Below are 15,472 nucleotides of genomic sequence, written 5' to 3' on the forward strand. Positions count from 1 at the left end.
AGAAAATATTTTAATCTCCATTTTGCACTAGATATTAATTTGATGATTTTGAATTGAAAGAATAATTTATTTAAAATAAATTAAGTTGATTTTGAATAGAAAGAATAATTTATTTAAAGAATATTAAGTTGATTTTGAATAGAAAGAATAAGTTGAAGAATATTAAGTTGATTTTGAATAGAAAGAATAATTGATTTAAAAAATATTAAGTTGATTTAGAATGGTTAGAAATACATAGGCGTGAGAAAAGAAGTAGTGAGGGGGCATGCATGAATGATAAACAATATGGAAGCAGCCGATGATGATAAACAAAACAATATATGGGTTGAATGATAAAGAAGATTGTTAGATAGGGTAAATTATATAGTTCCATACCCCCTTATTGATGCATGGTTATAGGAAGAAATGAAGCAGTAAAGATAGTATAAGGTTATAGGAGGAAGAAATGAAGCAGTAAAGTAAAGATAGAATAAGGGGTGTTTGATTGATTGATGATGTTAGAGGAATTGAAAGAAAGAAAAAGGTGAGTTAGTTTGAGGAATAAGAAAAGTGTTTGGTAATACTTGGGATGTTAATAGCTTCCTCAATGATTAATTGATGCTAATAGGAAGAAGTGAAGCACAGTAGGGGGTGGTCTTAGATTGATGAGGAAGAAGTGAAGCACAGCAAGGGGGTGGTCTTAAATTGCCGAAGCAGTAACAAATTCAAAGTAAAGAAGACGAGAGAGAATTTTGTAGATGTTGTTGTTGTTGTAGTATTAGTAATAAGAGAAGAGAAAAGGAACAGTGGTCGAGTGCTTTACCCTGTAAGTTGAAGTTCAAAATGGAAGGAATTGTGTACTGATTGAAGTCCCACATTGGGAAACAAAGGAAGAAACAGAGAAAATGTGTAATATAAAAAGCAAAGCCAGAGAAGGTAATAAGCATACCTTTCTCGGCCTTTTGGCTAAGATCAAGTGTAGTATCTGTTCTTATCAGTTTAATATCTGATATGTGGGCCAATGGTCCACACGATATTAAATTTATTTCTTGAGGGGGAGAGTCCACCACAGTAGCTTGCTACTGGGCCTCTCGCGTGTCGCTCTTGCGTTGCACTATAGCAATTGCTGGCGCACCCCACCAATTCAAGTTTAATTTTTTTCTGTAATTTTTATTATCTTCCAAAATTTATTTTATTTGTTTTTATTAGTAACATCCTGATATCGTGAAACAAAACTCTCTTGATTGGCTATATGTTTTTATCTCAAATTGCAAAGTCTACTCCCGATGTGGGATTAATACCACTGTGGTTCCTTATAAAATTTCTTTAGTGTAGAACTCATGGATGATGGATGTTAATGAAATTATAAATACTCAAAATATAAGAGTAAAATAATATTCTGGATCTTAATAGTGGATGATGGATGGATGTTAACGAAATTATAAACACTCAAAATGTTAAATAATATTCTAAAACATTACTCATGGACTCTTAATAGTAGAGCTCATGGATGAAATTATAAATTACTCAAAATATATGAGTAAAATAATATTCTAAAACATAACTCATGGATCTTAATAGTAGAACTCATGGATGAAATTAAAAATACTCAAAATATAAGACTAACATAACTCATGGATCTTAATAGTAAAATAATTTTCTGCGATATTATTCATTCATGAAAATTCAAGCGAGCGACATTAGATATTAGACTGTCTAGTCATCTTACACTCTACAATTCGATCATACCGTGTGAAAGTCGATACCGTGGCTCCAATTGTGTACTGTGTATTCATTGTCTCCAGCAGGTGGAAATAATAGAAATCGATTTCTTCTATTAAAACCTTAAAGAAAGGAATAAATAAATAATACAAGAAAATGATGAAATGAATTTGGTTCTGAAAAATTTGAGCTCTTTTTCTTATCTTCTTTATGTTTTAGTAAGTCTTAAGAATTAATTTGTTTATAAAATATTTTAATGAAGTGAATTTCTATCAATTCTAGTTTTTATACAAAGAATGAAAAGTAAAATGCCGCAAGGCAAATAATATCAATCGTCATGATAATGCACAACACAAGTGCAGAGGTTCTATAAGGGGACCAATATCATAACTACATCTGATGAAATGTTTGATTGACAATAAATATGTGTATAGCTAAATATTGATTGATGATTCACAAATTGTCAAAGATATTTTTTGACCCATCTTAATCACATTAACTTGTTTAACACTTTTTTGGCTATTTTGGTGATGGATGTTGGGTAGAATACGAGTGTGTAGAATTCTCTAGAAGGGGATGTTGGATATGCCTTTTTCCAAAAACCAACTTCAAAACATTTTCTTTGAAATCTGAGTTTTTAAAAAGATTTGCAAAGAATTTTACAAAATATGCGCTTTGATTGCTTTTAAGATTTGCACTGTAGCTAGAAAGTATTATGAAAATAACAGATGAAGATGGTAGACAAGCAATGCGTAAAAGGCCGCTTGCCGCTAAGATTTTCTCTCGGCCCGCTGCAACTAAAGAAGTTAAGGAGGCACCACGCAGAAAATGATAGTTAAACAAACAAAAACATAATCCCTCAGTTCCTTTTTAAGTGTCATTTTAGAAGAATTATTTTGTTCCTATTTAAGTGTCATTTTATAATTTAATGTTATAATTTGTCAATTATACTCTTATTTTCTCAATAACTCCACCTCACATTTTTCAATTAATTATTGGAAAAAGAGAGTGTTTGAATGAATTTATTTGGAAAGAAAAAATAAATAAGGGTATGATAGGAAAAGTAACTCTAACATTCCACTATCTTGGTTGAAGAGCATTTTGCTAAAATGACACTTAAAATGGAACAGAGAGAGTAATTCCTTAAGCCAAATAGACCTTAAGGAACACACTCAATCTCTTATTTTGTTAAACAAGCTACTATCTTTAAAAAGGAAGTCAATTGTTACTTTTTACTAACATCCAAGCATCCACCACTGCTTGAGTGCTAATAAAGCAATCCCCTTGCATAGGAGGGGAAACGCCATATCCCTCTCCGACGTTCATTTTATCCAAGTTTGAATGGAAAAGGTTTTGAAGACTAGTGAAGTGGTGTGTTTTCCATTTTAACTAAGGGAGATGGTTGATAAGTTCACGTGTGTGGAACACGACGTGGCATGTGGTATGCCGTTGGATGTATCTGGGTAATCAGCATGACATTCTCACGAGAGTTTTTTCTACTATTGTCAGTTTTTCTTTATGTGTTAGTAAGTATTAAGAATAAATCTCTTTATAAAATATTTTAATGAAGTGAATTTTTATCAAGAGCTTTTCTTTTTACAAATATGAACAGAGAACACCTAAAATCTTTGGCGAGAGAAATATAATTTGAGGTTATTATAAATATTTGCACTTCATAAACACATTTTATGTGTATTTGGTAGATTTGTGATAAAGTTTGGTTGATTTCAGTTTGGTAATTCTTACGTTTGATGTTAGGAAGAAAAATTAGGTTTAGATTTTACATGATGATACTTGTCATACAACTTTTTTTAGTCTTAAACTTATTTATTTTAAAATTTTAGCCTGAGTTGTTAATATATTTAAAGATCTTTTATTTAGTAGTAATGTCTTTAAATAAATAATTTAAAACCATTTATATTATTTATATTATGTTTCATTTTGAAATTTAACATGATATTTATCATAACTTAAATTTAATATTATGATACCCACTTCAATACCGGTTTATATGAAGAATGGAGAGTAAAATTTTGCAATGCAAATAATATCAATCATATTGATAATGTACGACACAAATTCAGAGATTCTATAAGGGTCCAAGATCAGAAATGCATATGATGAAATGCTTGGTTGATGATGATTCACAAATTGTCAAAGCTATTTTTTGACCCATCTAAATTGCATTAGGTTTTTTTATACACTTTTATGACTGTTTTAGTGTTGAGTGTTGGGTAGAATATGGGTGTAGAATGGCCTCGAAGGGGACGTTGGATAAACCTTTTTCCGAAAATATATTTCAAAATGTTTTCTTCAAAATTAGAGTTTTCAAAAAGCTTGGAAGAGGATTCCACAAAAGTTGCATTTGGATTGATTTCTTGATTTACACTGTAGCTAGAAAATATTAAGAAAATGATAGATGAAGATGCTAAACAAGCAATGCATCAATTAATCGAGTTTAATTTAGATGAGACTTTTAAATTTAACTTTATTAACTGAAATATAAATCTAATATGACAAGTTTTTACAACTATAATAAAAAAAATATTTTTTGACAGACTTAATCTATCCTGGACCTATGTTTACTACATGAAATTACTGTAAGTAGTAAGCCTAGCCGCATACAAAAACCTAGAAAGCAGATAAATCTTAAGATCATACAAATATACACTGGAATTTGAATAGAGGGATAGAGTAAATTGCACAACAATTTATACTGGTTCAATTCATTTGTCCTTGCTAGTACCTAATCCAGTCTCCAATGAGTTCTTATTGGAAATTTGTTATTCTTCCACTATATAAATATTTTACAAAGCAAATTAAAATAGAATAAAATAATGTCAAATAATGCTGAAAATTAAAATCAACAAATAACCAACTTTAATCTTAATATTTTTCTTCTGATTTATACAACTCACAAGACTGAATTCAACAAGATCTTCACTCGACCTTGAATCAGTTCACCTTCTTAGATCCAAAATTTGTTCCAGGCTCCTATCAACAATAGTCTTCACTTAACCCTGCTATAGGTCCCTTGTTTGATCCCTTGATATAATCGAAGGAATCAGAAACCCCAAACTTCTTCTACAAAAATCTTCACTTGGAGAAGAAAACCCTTATTTTTATTTTGTTGGATTTTCAATCCTTGCAACACAATCACAACTTAACTATTTGAAGGTCATAAATATTTATGACATTTAAAATCAGAAGAGGTGAATGATGTTTGTAAGATGACAAATAATATAGTCCTTCAAAGAAGCTTTCTGACAACGTGGAAGAAAAGAAAATGTCACAACATAAATAATATTGATAATGTACAACACAAATCCAAAGATTCAATAAAATTCCTAGATAAAAAATGTATCTGATCAAATGTTTGCTTGAAAATAAGTATGTGCATATGAGGGATAAATGTAAAAATTGGAAATCAATTTAAAATACGATACAATGGCAACTTACAAAGATACAAGTTTCTTTTAAAAAAATATCATTGTAAAAGAACGTAAGTTCGATACAAAAAGGTGTTATAGTCTAAATTGGATACAAAATTTCTAGAAACCCTTTTTCAATTAATAGTGAAAGAGGAAGGTCGAGTGAAGAGATATGGTAGTGATAAATCCAAACGTGGTTGTTTAATAAAAACCCCGTACAAATTTCTCATTGCATGTGTGTTTGTGAAGAATTTGTAGTACTATAAACCTATTCGTTTGAATGAAATTCCCACTCCCTGGGAAAGGTTGAGATTTGAATTCCCCAATTGGCGAGACTCTTGGGCATTATCTATAATTGGAAAAAATAAAACATAGTGTTTAGGATCCCCTAGATCAAAATGGAAGCATATTCGTCGATGAAAAATAATTCCTGTCAAGTAATATTAACTCTAAATCTGGGGTGTATTGTCCATAACTCTCTCTCAAATATATCTAGATCGACCGTCAGGGATTGCAATAATTAAATATATACCTCATATAAATTATTTGATGAAGAGATTTCAAAAAAATTTGTCCCATCACATCCTCCTAGGAAAATATATGCTACAACACAAAAGACTAGTTAGGAATGGCATGCAAGGATAGGAGCTGAGCAGTTGAGACAATGCCAAATGTTGAATGGGTTAAATGACATGACACATACTCTATTCAACTACCATCTCTCCCAAGGGCACTTTTTGTGAATATATATGTTGGACATGTGACTCCGCACACAAAAGGGGGGTGAATTATGTGTTTCATAAAAAGGATAGTTTGAAAAACTTTTAGGATCATTTTAAGAGTTTAAAATAATTTAAAAATAATTTAGAAATTAGCAGCGGAATTTAAGAAGAAAATGCGGAAAGTAAAAGTTAATGGAAGAGAGAAGACATCAGGATTTATATTAGTTCAATCAAGAAGACTTAGTCTTGTCCCCAATATTTAATCTTGGGAGTATCCAACGAACTTAAAAACTTTTAGTAGGTTGAACTCTCGAAACCCCTTATACAAAGAAAATAAAGTTTTTGGCTAACTTCCAACAAAACAGTATGCAAAGGATATAAACGGTTAGTCTTCTTTACAAAATGACGAATTGAAGAAGTTAATATTCTTTCCAAACAAATAATTAGAAGGGTTATTCCCCAAGCAGAAGTGTGATTTACACATGATTATCTCGAACCAAGGAGAGCTTTTAATCCAAATTGAGCTCACGAACCAAACCGGGGTTTTGACATGCTGTCCATAAACCTATGATATTTTATATAGGGCTTGATTAATAACCTACAAAACATGGTTCCCCATTTTCTAATTTTTTGATGATGATAATGCACCTCTTAAGGAAGTGGTGAAAGAAGCAACAAACATATGTTTAGACACATAAAGGAGTCTATTCATTGCCATAGGTATCATCACCCCTTGTGATAATTTTCTTGATCTTATCCATATCATGGGCTATGTTCTAACATATTAGAAAACTTTGTTGATCTTTGTGCCTTTTACTTCTTCTAATCTTCTTCTTCCTTGATTAATGGGCCATCCTGAAGTACTCCAGGTTTGACGAGAACATTTATTTCTCCGAGCGCAATATAGATGATATTATGGTTGGTTGATTCTAAAACTTAATTCTTTGTATAAATGTTGAATGTTGCTAAGATTTTGGTGATCATTGCTTCATAAGGAAGTCTGGTCGGCTGGTCCTCTTTAGACCGAATCAGGTGGTGAAAAATTCCTTCCACCTAAATTATTGGAATCCCTTGGGTTAAAAGCTAGAGGGGTACATCATCTTCTTTAAATACATAACTATGGTTCACATTTCTTTGATAAAGGATTATAGTTTGAAGGTAATGGATGATGCACACCTTTGATTTTAAGTTGGTTGATTTGAAAGTGACTTTTATTTCACCATGGAATTGATATAAAGGTTGATTATGGTTGTAGAGTGTTTTAAGTTCCTAAATCCCATGGGTCTCTCATGGGTGTAGGATTTTAACTCAAATGGTAACTAAAAAAATGAAGGTTCAATGAAACACAAGAAAAAGGGTTTTGAATTGGGTTTCTAGAATTAAATCTTTTCAAACTCTCGAACTTCAAACAATACTCATGCATAAAGTAAACTAAAATAATTAAAGACACAAGTATTTTTATCCTGGATCACCGTTAACTAGGTAAGTCTAGTCCACCCACCACAATGATTTTTCCTTATCAATAAGGACTTAATCCAATAATTAATTTCATGATCACAACCATAAAGACCACCCTTCGATGTCTTCTCAAGGATCCTGACTAAACCTTTACACCCTCAAGGAATTACAACTCAAAGAAAAACCGTCAATGACATCTAGAGTATTCTAACTAAACTTAGTCACTCAAGGAAAACCTCAATAACAACTGTTACTGACTTCTTAAGGATTATGATCTAACCTGGTCCCTCTAGGAAATTAATTTGTATACATGATTGCTTCTACAAAAAGATGATTACAAAAAGATATCATTTCATGATTAATTTTTTAAAAGAAGAAAGAGTAATTCCCATCGCATGTGAATAGAAAAGTAGCACTTGGGATTCACATGGTTGGTTATTTTTAGAGACCAAATCATATCTAATTTTAAACCATTAAAATGGTTTGGATTTATAATCATAACCGCATTTCAAATCAAAAGGCTATTAACTCGGTTATGGGTACACAACCATTTTCTTACAACTCCGGTTTAAACTAGTAGTTTTAAGAAAAAATAGTCTTAAACTGGTAATTTATAAATTTGGATAAAAACCACTTTGTTTTTTTGTTTGAAAATCAAATTATTTTTAAAACTGATATTTATCCAGTTTTAATTTATTTAAAAATTGATTATTTTTTAAATTTTGTTCTTAAGACCCAATTTTTACAACAACAAAAATCATATATTTAAAATCGGTTTTATTAATTATGATATTTTTAATTTTGACATACTTTGGCGATATTTTGGTCAAAATTTCTTGCTATACTTCAATTATGTTAGCATGAGAAATCCAAACAATATATTTCAAAAAGGATACAAGTTTCAAACAAATACAGATCAAGCATAATACATTTTCCGAGGGCAATGTCCATTCCATCAACAACATCGTCGGTGCCTAAAACATGACTCCAAACTGCAAGTAAAAAAACACAGTCCTTCATATTCTAATTCAAAACAAAATAAAACAAATAGTCAAGCAAGCAAATAATGGTTATTGCTTGGAAAAGCTTGATTTACTTTGAGAACACTCCTATAAATAATCCCATTTCACCTTGGACGAGAAAGGGATATAACCTCGGTTACCCAGGCAAGGTAACGAAGGTCGACATGAAAATCAACCATTTTACCCATCTGTTTTTGAATAATAGAGGGGAAAGTGGCACTAGTAATGCGTTCGATCCCCAACAACTGTATTTTTTGAATTTTCAAAACTGCGTTACTTTTACCCTGATTTTTGTTAAAAATCGAAGGGGTATAGTACATTTGCATAAATTAAATTTAACCTGTTTTTTTCGTTTTAATTTTCAAAGCATCAAATTTGTTGACAAATTCTAGGTTGTCAGCTCAACCAAGGGAACATATAGTATTTTTTTAAAAAAAAAAATTAAAATGTAACGCATCTGTGGTTTACACCTCGGTTTTTTGTTAGGTGAGGTGAAAGTTCCGTCTTAAAATGTATCATTTGTAGTAGTGCAACAATATTGATCATAAGTCATAACCTATGGTAGCTCCAAACACAATATTACATTCATAACAACCAAACTAAAATACAAAACAAAACAATAGAGCAAATTAGCCAACAATAAGTATTATTTTTGGCTAGTAATATTGCATTAGCTTCAGTTTTAATCCATATACATTTACTATTCATAAACTCAAGATCACTCATCATTACATTATAGGTGGTAGGTAGCCATGAACATAATTTGTGTGGTTGCAATAGTATATTTAACTTAAAATGGAAAGTGGCGTGGTTTTATTGCTCCTTTCATATATCCAAAACTGGAGTGAAAGAATTAGTGGCCACAAGTATGTTCTTATTTAGGTAGGACTTAGTTAGGTTGAAAATGGATACACAAGCAAGTATATATGATATATGATCGAATCGAGTTTCGTTATGGATTCTATAGTGATGATGTTAAAACAAGTAAATAAAAATGCCAAGGTACCATAACTCATGTGATAGCTTTAACGACTAAATATATGTTTACAATTCTTACCAAACAAAACTTGATTCAAATTGCATTTACCAAATTCAGACATACTGAACATGATTAGAGTAGATTGTGATTTTTAACCTCACATAGATTTTTAGTGTTGAGTGTTGGGTAGAATATGGGTGTAGAATGGCCTCGAAGGGGACGTTGGATAAACCTTTTTCCGAAAACATATTTCAAAATGTTTTCTTCAAAATTAGACTTTTCAAAAAGCTTGGAAGAGGATTCCACAAAAGTTGCATTTGGATTGATTTCTTGATTTACACTGTAGCTAGAAAATATTAAGAAAATGATAGATGAAGATGCTAAACAAGCAATGCGTCAATTAATCGAGTTTAATTTAGATGAGACTTTTAAATTTAACTTTATTAACTGAAATATAAATCTAATATGACAAGTTTTTACAACTATAATAAAAAAATATATTTTTTGACAGACTTAATCTATCCTGGACCTATGTTTACTACATGAAATTACTGTAAGTAGTAAGCCTAGCCGCATACAAAAACCTAGAAAGCATATAAATCTTAAGATCATACAAATATACACTGGAATTTGAATAGAGGGATAGAGTAAATTGCACAACAATTTATACTGGTTCAATTCATTTGTCCTTGCTAGTACCTAATCCAGTCTCCAATGAGTTCTTATTGGAAATTTGTTATTCTTCCACTATATAAATATTTTACAAAGCAAATTTAAATAGAATAAAATAATGTCAAATAATGCTGAAAATTAAAATCAACAAATAACCAACTTTAATCTTAATATTTTTCTTCTGATTTATACAACTCACAAGACTGAATTCAACAAGATCTTCACTCGACCTTGAATCAATTCACCTTCTTAGATCCAAAATTTGTTCCAGGCTCCTATCAACAATAGTCTTCACTTAACCCTGCTATAGGTCCCTTGTTTGATCCCTTGATATAATCGAAGGAATCAGAAACCCCAAACTTCTTCTGCAAAAATCTTCACTTGGAGAAGAAAACCCTTATTTTTATTTTGTTGGATTTTCAATCCTTGCAACACAGTCACAACTTAACTATTTGAAGGTCATAAATATTTATGACATTTAAAATCAGAAGAGGTGAATGATGTTTGTAAGATGACAAATAATATAGTCCTTCGAAGAAGCTTTCTGACAACGTGGAAGAAAAGAAAATGTCACAACATAAATAATATTGATAATGTACAACATAAATTCAGAGATTCAATAAAGTTCCTAGATAAAAAATGTATCTGATCAAATGTTTGCTTGAAAATAAGTATGTGCATATGAGGGATAAATGTAAAAATTGGAAATCAATTTAAAATACGATACAATGGCAACTTACAAAGATACAAGTTTCTTTTAAAAAAGTATCATTGTAAAAGAACGTAAGTTCGATACAAAAAGGTGTTATAGTCTAAATTGGATACAAAATTTCTAGAAACCCTTTTTCAATTAATAGTGAAAGAGGAAGGTCGAGTGAAGAGATATGGTAGTGATAAATCCAAACGGGGTTGTTTAATAAAAACCCCGTACAAATTTCTCATTGCATGTGTGTTTGTGAAGAATTTGTAGTACTATAAACCTATTCGTTTGAATGAAATTCCCACTCCCTGGGAAAGGTTGAGATTTGAATTCCCCAATTGGCGAGACTCTTGGGCATTATCTATAATTGGAAAAAATAAAACATAGTGTTTTGAATCACCTAGATCAAAATGGAAGCATATTCGTCGATGAAAAATAATTCCTGTCAAGTAATATTAACTCTTAATCTGGGGTGTATTGTCCATAACTCTCTCAACTATATCTAGATCGACTGTCAGGGATTGCAATAATTAAATATATACCTCATATAAATTATTTGATGAAGAGATTTAGAAAAAATTTGTCCCATCACATCCTCCTAGGAAAAGATATGCTACAACACAAAAGACTAGTTAGGAATGGCGTGCAAGGATAGGAGCTGAGCAGTTGAGAAAATGCCAAATGTTGAATGGGTTAAATGACATGACACATACTCTATTCAACTACCATCTCTCCCAAGGGCACTTTTTGTGAATATATATGTTGGACATGTGACTCCGCACACAAAAGGGGGGTGAATTATGTGTTTCATAAAAAGGATAGTTTGAAAAACTTTTAGGATCATTTTAAGAGTTTAAAATAATTTAAAAATAATTTAGAAATTAGCAGCGGAATTTAAGAAGAAAATGCGGAAAGTAAAAGTTAATGGAAGAGAGAAGACATCAGGATTTATATTAGTTCAATCAATAAGACTTAGTCTTGTCCCCAATATTTAATCTTGGGAATATCCAACGAACTTAAGAACTTTTAGTAGGTTGAACTCTCGAAACCCCTTATACAAAGAAAATGAAGTTTTTGGCTAACTTCCAACAAAATAGTATGCAAAGGATATAAACGGTTAGTCTTCTTTACAAAATGACGAATTGAAGAAGTTATTATTCTTTCCAAACAAATAATTAGAAGGGTTATTCCCCAAGCAGAAGTGTGATTTACACATGATTATCTCGAACCAAGGAGAGCTTTTAATCCAAATTGAGCTCACGAACCAAACCGGGGTTTTGACATGCTGTCCATAAACCTATGATATTTTATATAGGGCTTGATTAATAACCTACAAAACATGTAACACCCCTCTAATAACCCGCGGAAGTTAAATAATTATTAATCAGAGTAAACATGCAAGAGGTGTCACAATTCATAAAATGAAGAAAACACACGTCGGTACATATCATGCATCCACTGAAAACATCTGTAATTATAACTCATTAAGCAAAACATGTTTACACAGCGGAATTAATTCATCAAGTCAACATTCATCAATAATGTATCAGACTTCAAACATCATAAACAAATACAAATAGAGTTAAAATCAAAACTCTAAAAACAAAGCGTTCCCAGTGTTACATCTATCAGAGCATGACACCGACACAATACTAAAAACCGTCTTATGAGCTAATCCTCACCAAGTCACGCCGCTATCCTCAATCTGAAAAAATGACAACAAGTAAGGGTGAGTCTCATCACAGTTAACCAATGTTATTGCCTCATAAATAATAACATTTCATAGTTATATCATTCACCCAATTGTTTCATATCCAGACAAAACGTCATTCACACATCCACAGATAAACAGACAAGTCATCATATAACATATATCATCATGCTATAAACAAATCATGCACATGTATGAAACTGACACTATGCATGTGGTACCAAATCATCACCAGTGGAAATCATCCACCGACCGATCTATCATCATCCAGATACGGCCCTGCCAGCACAAATTCCACACAATGGGAATTCTGCCATTCACTGAAATCCTCTCATCATCTAGGATTCAGTCCTCATCAATGTTTATGAATGCATGTAACATATATATATATAACATACTTTCATCATCATACTATGAGTAGCATCATCTATACTCATTTCATCATCATCATCATCATTATTAAGCATGTTCATATATACCTTCACATCATTCAAATACAATTAAACCATCAGTAAACCAAACTATCACACTATAAGGTCCACTCATCCTCAAACGGCACACAAAACAGGCCTACAGATCGAAAGTTATGCGTCATTAAACTTTCCAGAAAAATCACAACACAGGAATTTGCACTCACAGCGACCATACGCGTATCATAATGCCCACACGCATCTATACGCGTATCACTAGGTTCCATACGCGTATCATACGCATTTCAACAGACCAGGTTTTGCCCAAAAGCAACCTCATACGCGTATCAGTCTTGCCATACGCGTATCACCAGAATAATTTTCCTCTTTCAAAATTTCCATACGTGTATGAGCATCCTCATACGCTCCTCATACGCAAATCACCAGCACAGGGTGTTTGGGACAGGGCAGCTGCGTAACATACGCGTATAGCCCCTTGGGAGTGTCCTCCATACGCGTATGACCTCATCCCATACGCGTATGGCACTGTTTCATACGCGAAACACCAGAAAATGCCCAGCACCTGCAACTTCGTAACAGTCCAAAACCCACTCGTTTCTACTCATACCAGTCCACGATTTTGAGTCTAAAAACCAGAAAATTCACATCTAAACAGCATACGAATTCATTCACAACCACAGTATATGATTCCATAATCAATTTCATTCATCATACCCTAAATCTATCAGTCATTAGGGATTAACAGTCCAAATTTCAATGATGAACACAAATAACAAATTCAGAATATAGAATCAATGGATCCAACCATACTCCTAATCCATACTATCACCTATAATACGATAAAAGAGATTAAACGGAGAGTCTCCCCTTACCTCAGATAAAAGTCTTGGTTCTTGGTCTCTCCCTCTACAGTTCTCCTTCACGTTCCTTGTTCCCAATTCTGTTCCTTCACGTTCTTTCTTTCTTTCCCCAATTCCCAATTCTGATTATTTTATGAAAAATAATATTAAATTAGTAAGGGCTTTACCACACCACACCCCCTTCTTCTTACTAATCTCACACATGGCCCAAATGCCATCAACCATCATTTTCCCATTATTTTAATAAAATCCATAATAATAATAATTATTAATCTAATATTCAAATTAAATTAAAAAATTAAAATTATACGGGTGTTACAACTCTCCCCCACTAAAAGAGTTTTCGTCCTCGAAAACGTACCTTAGGTAAAGAGCTCTGGATAAGAATCCTTCATCTGACTCTCTAGCTCCCAGGTAACATTTCCCCCAGCAGGTCCTCCCCAAGCTACTCTGACTAAAGCTATTTCCTTGCCACGCAATTGCTTCAGCCTTCGATCCTCAATCCTCACAGGTAATGTCTCAACCGTCAAGTTATCTTTCACCTGTATATCATTTACTTGGATCACATGGGACGGATCTGAAATGTATTTCCTCAACTGAGACACATGAAATACATCATGTAAATTTGCAAGCATCGGCGGTAAAGCGATACGATAAGCCACTTCTCCCACCCTTTCAGAAATTTGGAATGGTCCGATAAAACGCGGAGTCAACTTCTTCGACTTCAATGCCCGACCAATCCCTGTCATAGGAGTAACTTTCATAAACACATGATCTCCCTCTTGAAACTCAAGTGTTTTCCTCCTCTTGTCATGATAGCTCTTCTGACGACTCTGAGAAGCCTTCATCTTCTCTTGAATCATTTTAATCTTCTCTGTAGTCTGTTGTACAATTTCTGGACCAATCACAGCACTCTCACCAGATTCGTACCAACACAACGGCGTCCTACATCTCCTACCATACAAAGCCTCAAACGGAGCCATACCGATACTCGAATGAAAACTGTTGTTGTAGGTAAACTCAATATCAAAGGCAGATAACTATCCCAAGTACCTCCTTTTTCCAACACACAAGCACGCAACAAATCCTCTAACGACTGAATCGTTCTCTCAGTCTGTCCATCAGTCTGCGGATGGTAAGCAGAACTCAATCTCAGCTTAGTACCCAAAGCTTTCTGCAAACCTTCCCAGAACTTAGATGTAAACCTCGGATCTCTGTCTGACACGATACTTGAAGGAATACCATGAAGACTAACTATCTTCTCAATATACAACTGAGCTAGCTTCTCCATCGGATAATCCATTCTCACCGGTATAAAATGTGCAGACTTCGTCAACCTGTCTACCACGACCCAGATAGCTTCACAATTTCTGACAGTTCTCGGCAAACCCGAAACAAAATCCATTGATATGCTATCCCACTTCCACTCAGGAATAAACATCGGTTGCATAAACCCAGATGGTTTCTGATGCTCAATCTTTGACTTCTGGCAAGTCAAACAAGAGTACACAAACTCAGCAATCTCCTTCTTCATTCCAGGCCACCAAAACAACTTTTTCAAATCATGATACATCTTGGTAGCACCAGGATGAATACTCAACCCACTACGGTGTCCTTCTTCCAAAATACGTTTTCGGAGTTCATCAACATCAGGAACACAAACTCTGCCACCAAACTTCAGTATACCATTCTCATCCACTCTGAATTCACCACTCTTGCCTTGGTTAATCAAAGCCAATTTATCAATCAATCCAACATCAGCTTTCTGACCTTCTCTAATTTCTT

The 15,472-nt window shown here is 32.9% G+C and overlaps 1 non-coding gene across 1 annotated transcript; it reads left to right on the plus strand.

Annotated features, from left to right (window-relative positions):
• The first annotated feature begins 924 nt into the window (after positions 1–924).
• On the plus strand, positions 925–1,119 carry LOC131625767 (U2 spliceosomal RNA). Its single transcript, XR_009290944.1, has one exon. It is a non-coding gene; the product is annotated as a U2 spliceosomal RNA (small nuclear RNA).
• The last annotated feature ends 14,353 nt before the right edge of the window (positions 1,120–15,472 follow it).

Source organism: Vicia villosa, unplaced genomic scaffold (assembly GCF_029867415.1).
Source record: "Vicia villosa cultivar HV-30 ecotype Madison, WI unplaced genomic scaffold, Vvil1.0 ctg.000236F_1_1_1, whole genome shotgun sequence".
Taxonomy (NCBI): domain Eukaryota; kingdom Viridiplantae; phylum Streptophyta; class Magnoliopsida; order Fabales; family Fabaceae; genus Vicia; species Vicia villosa.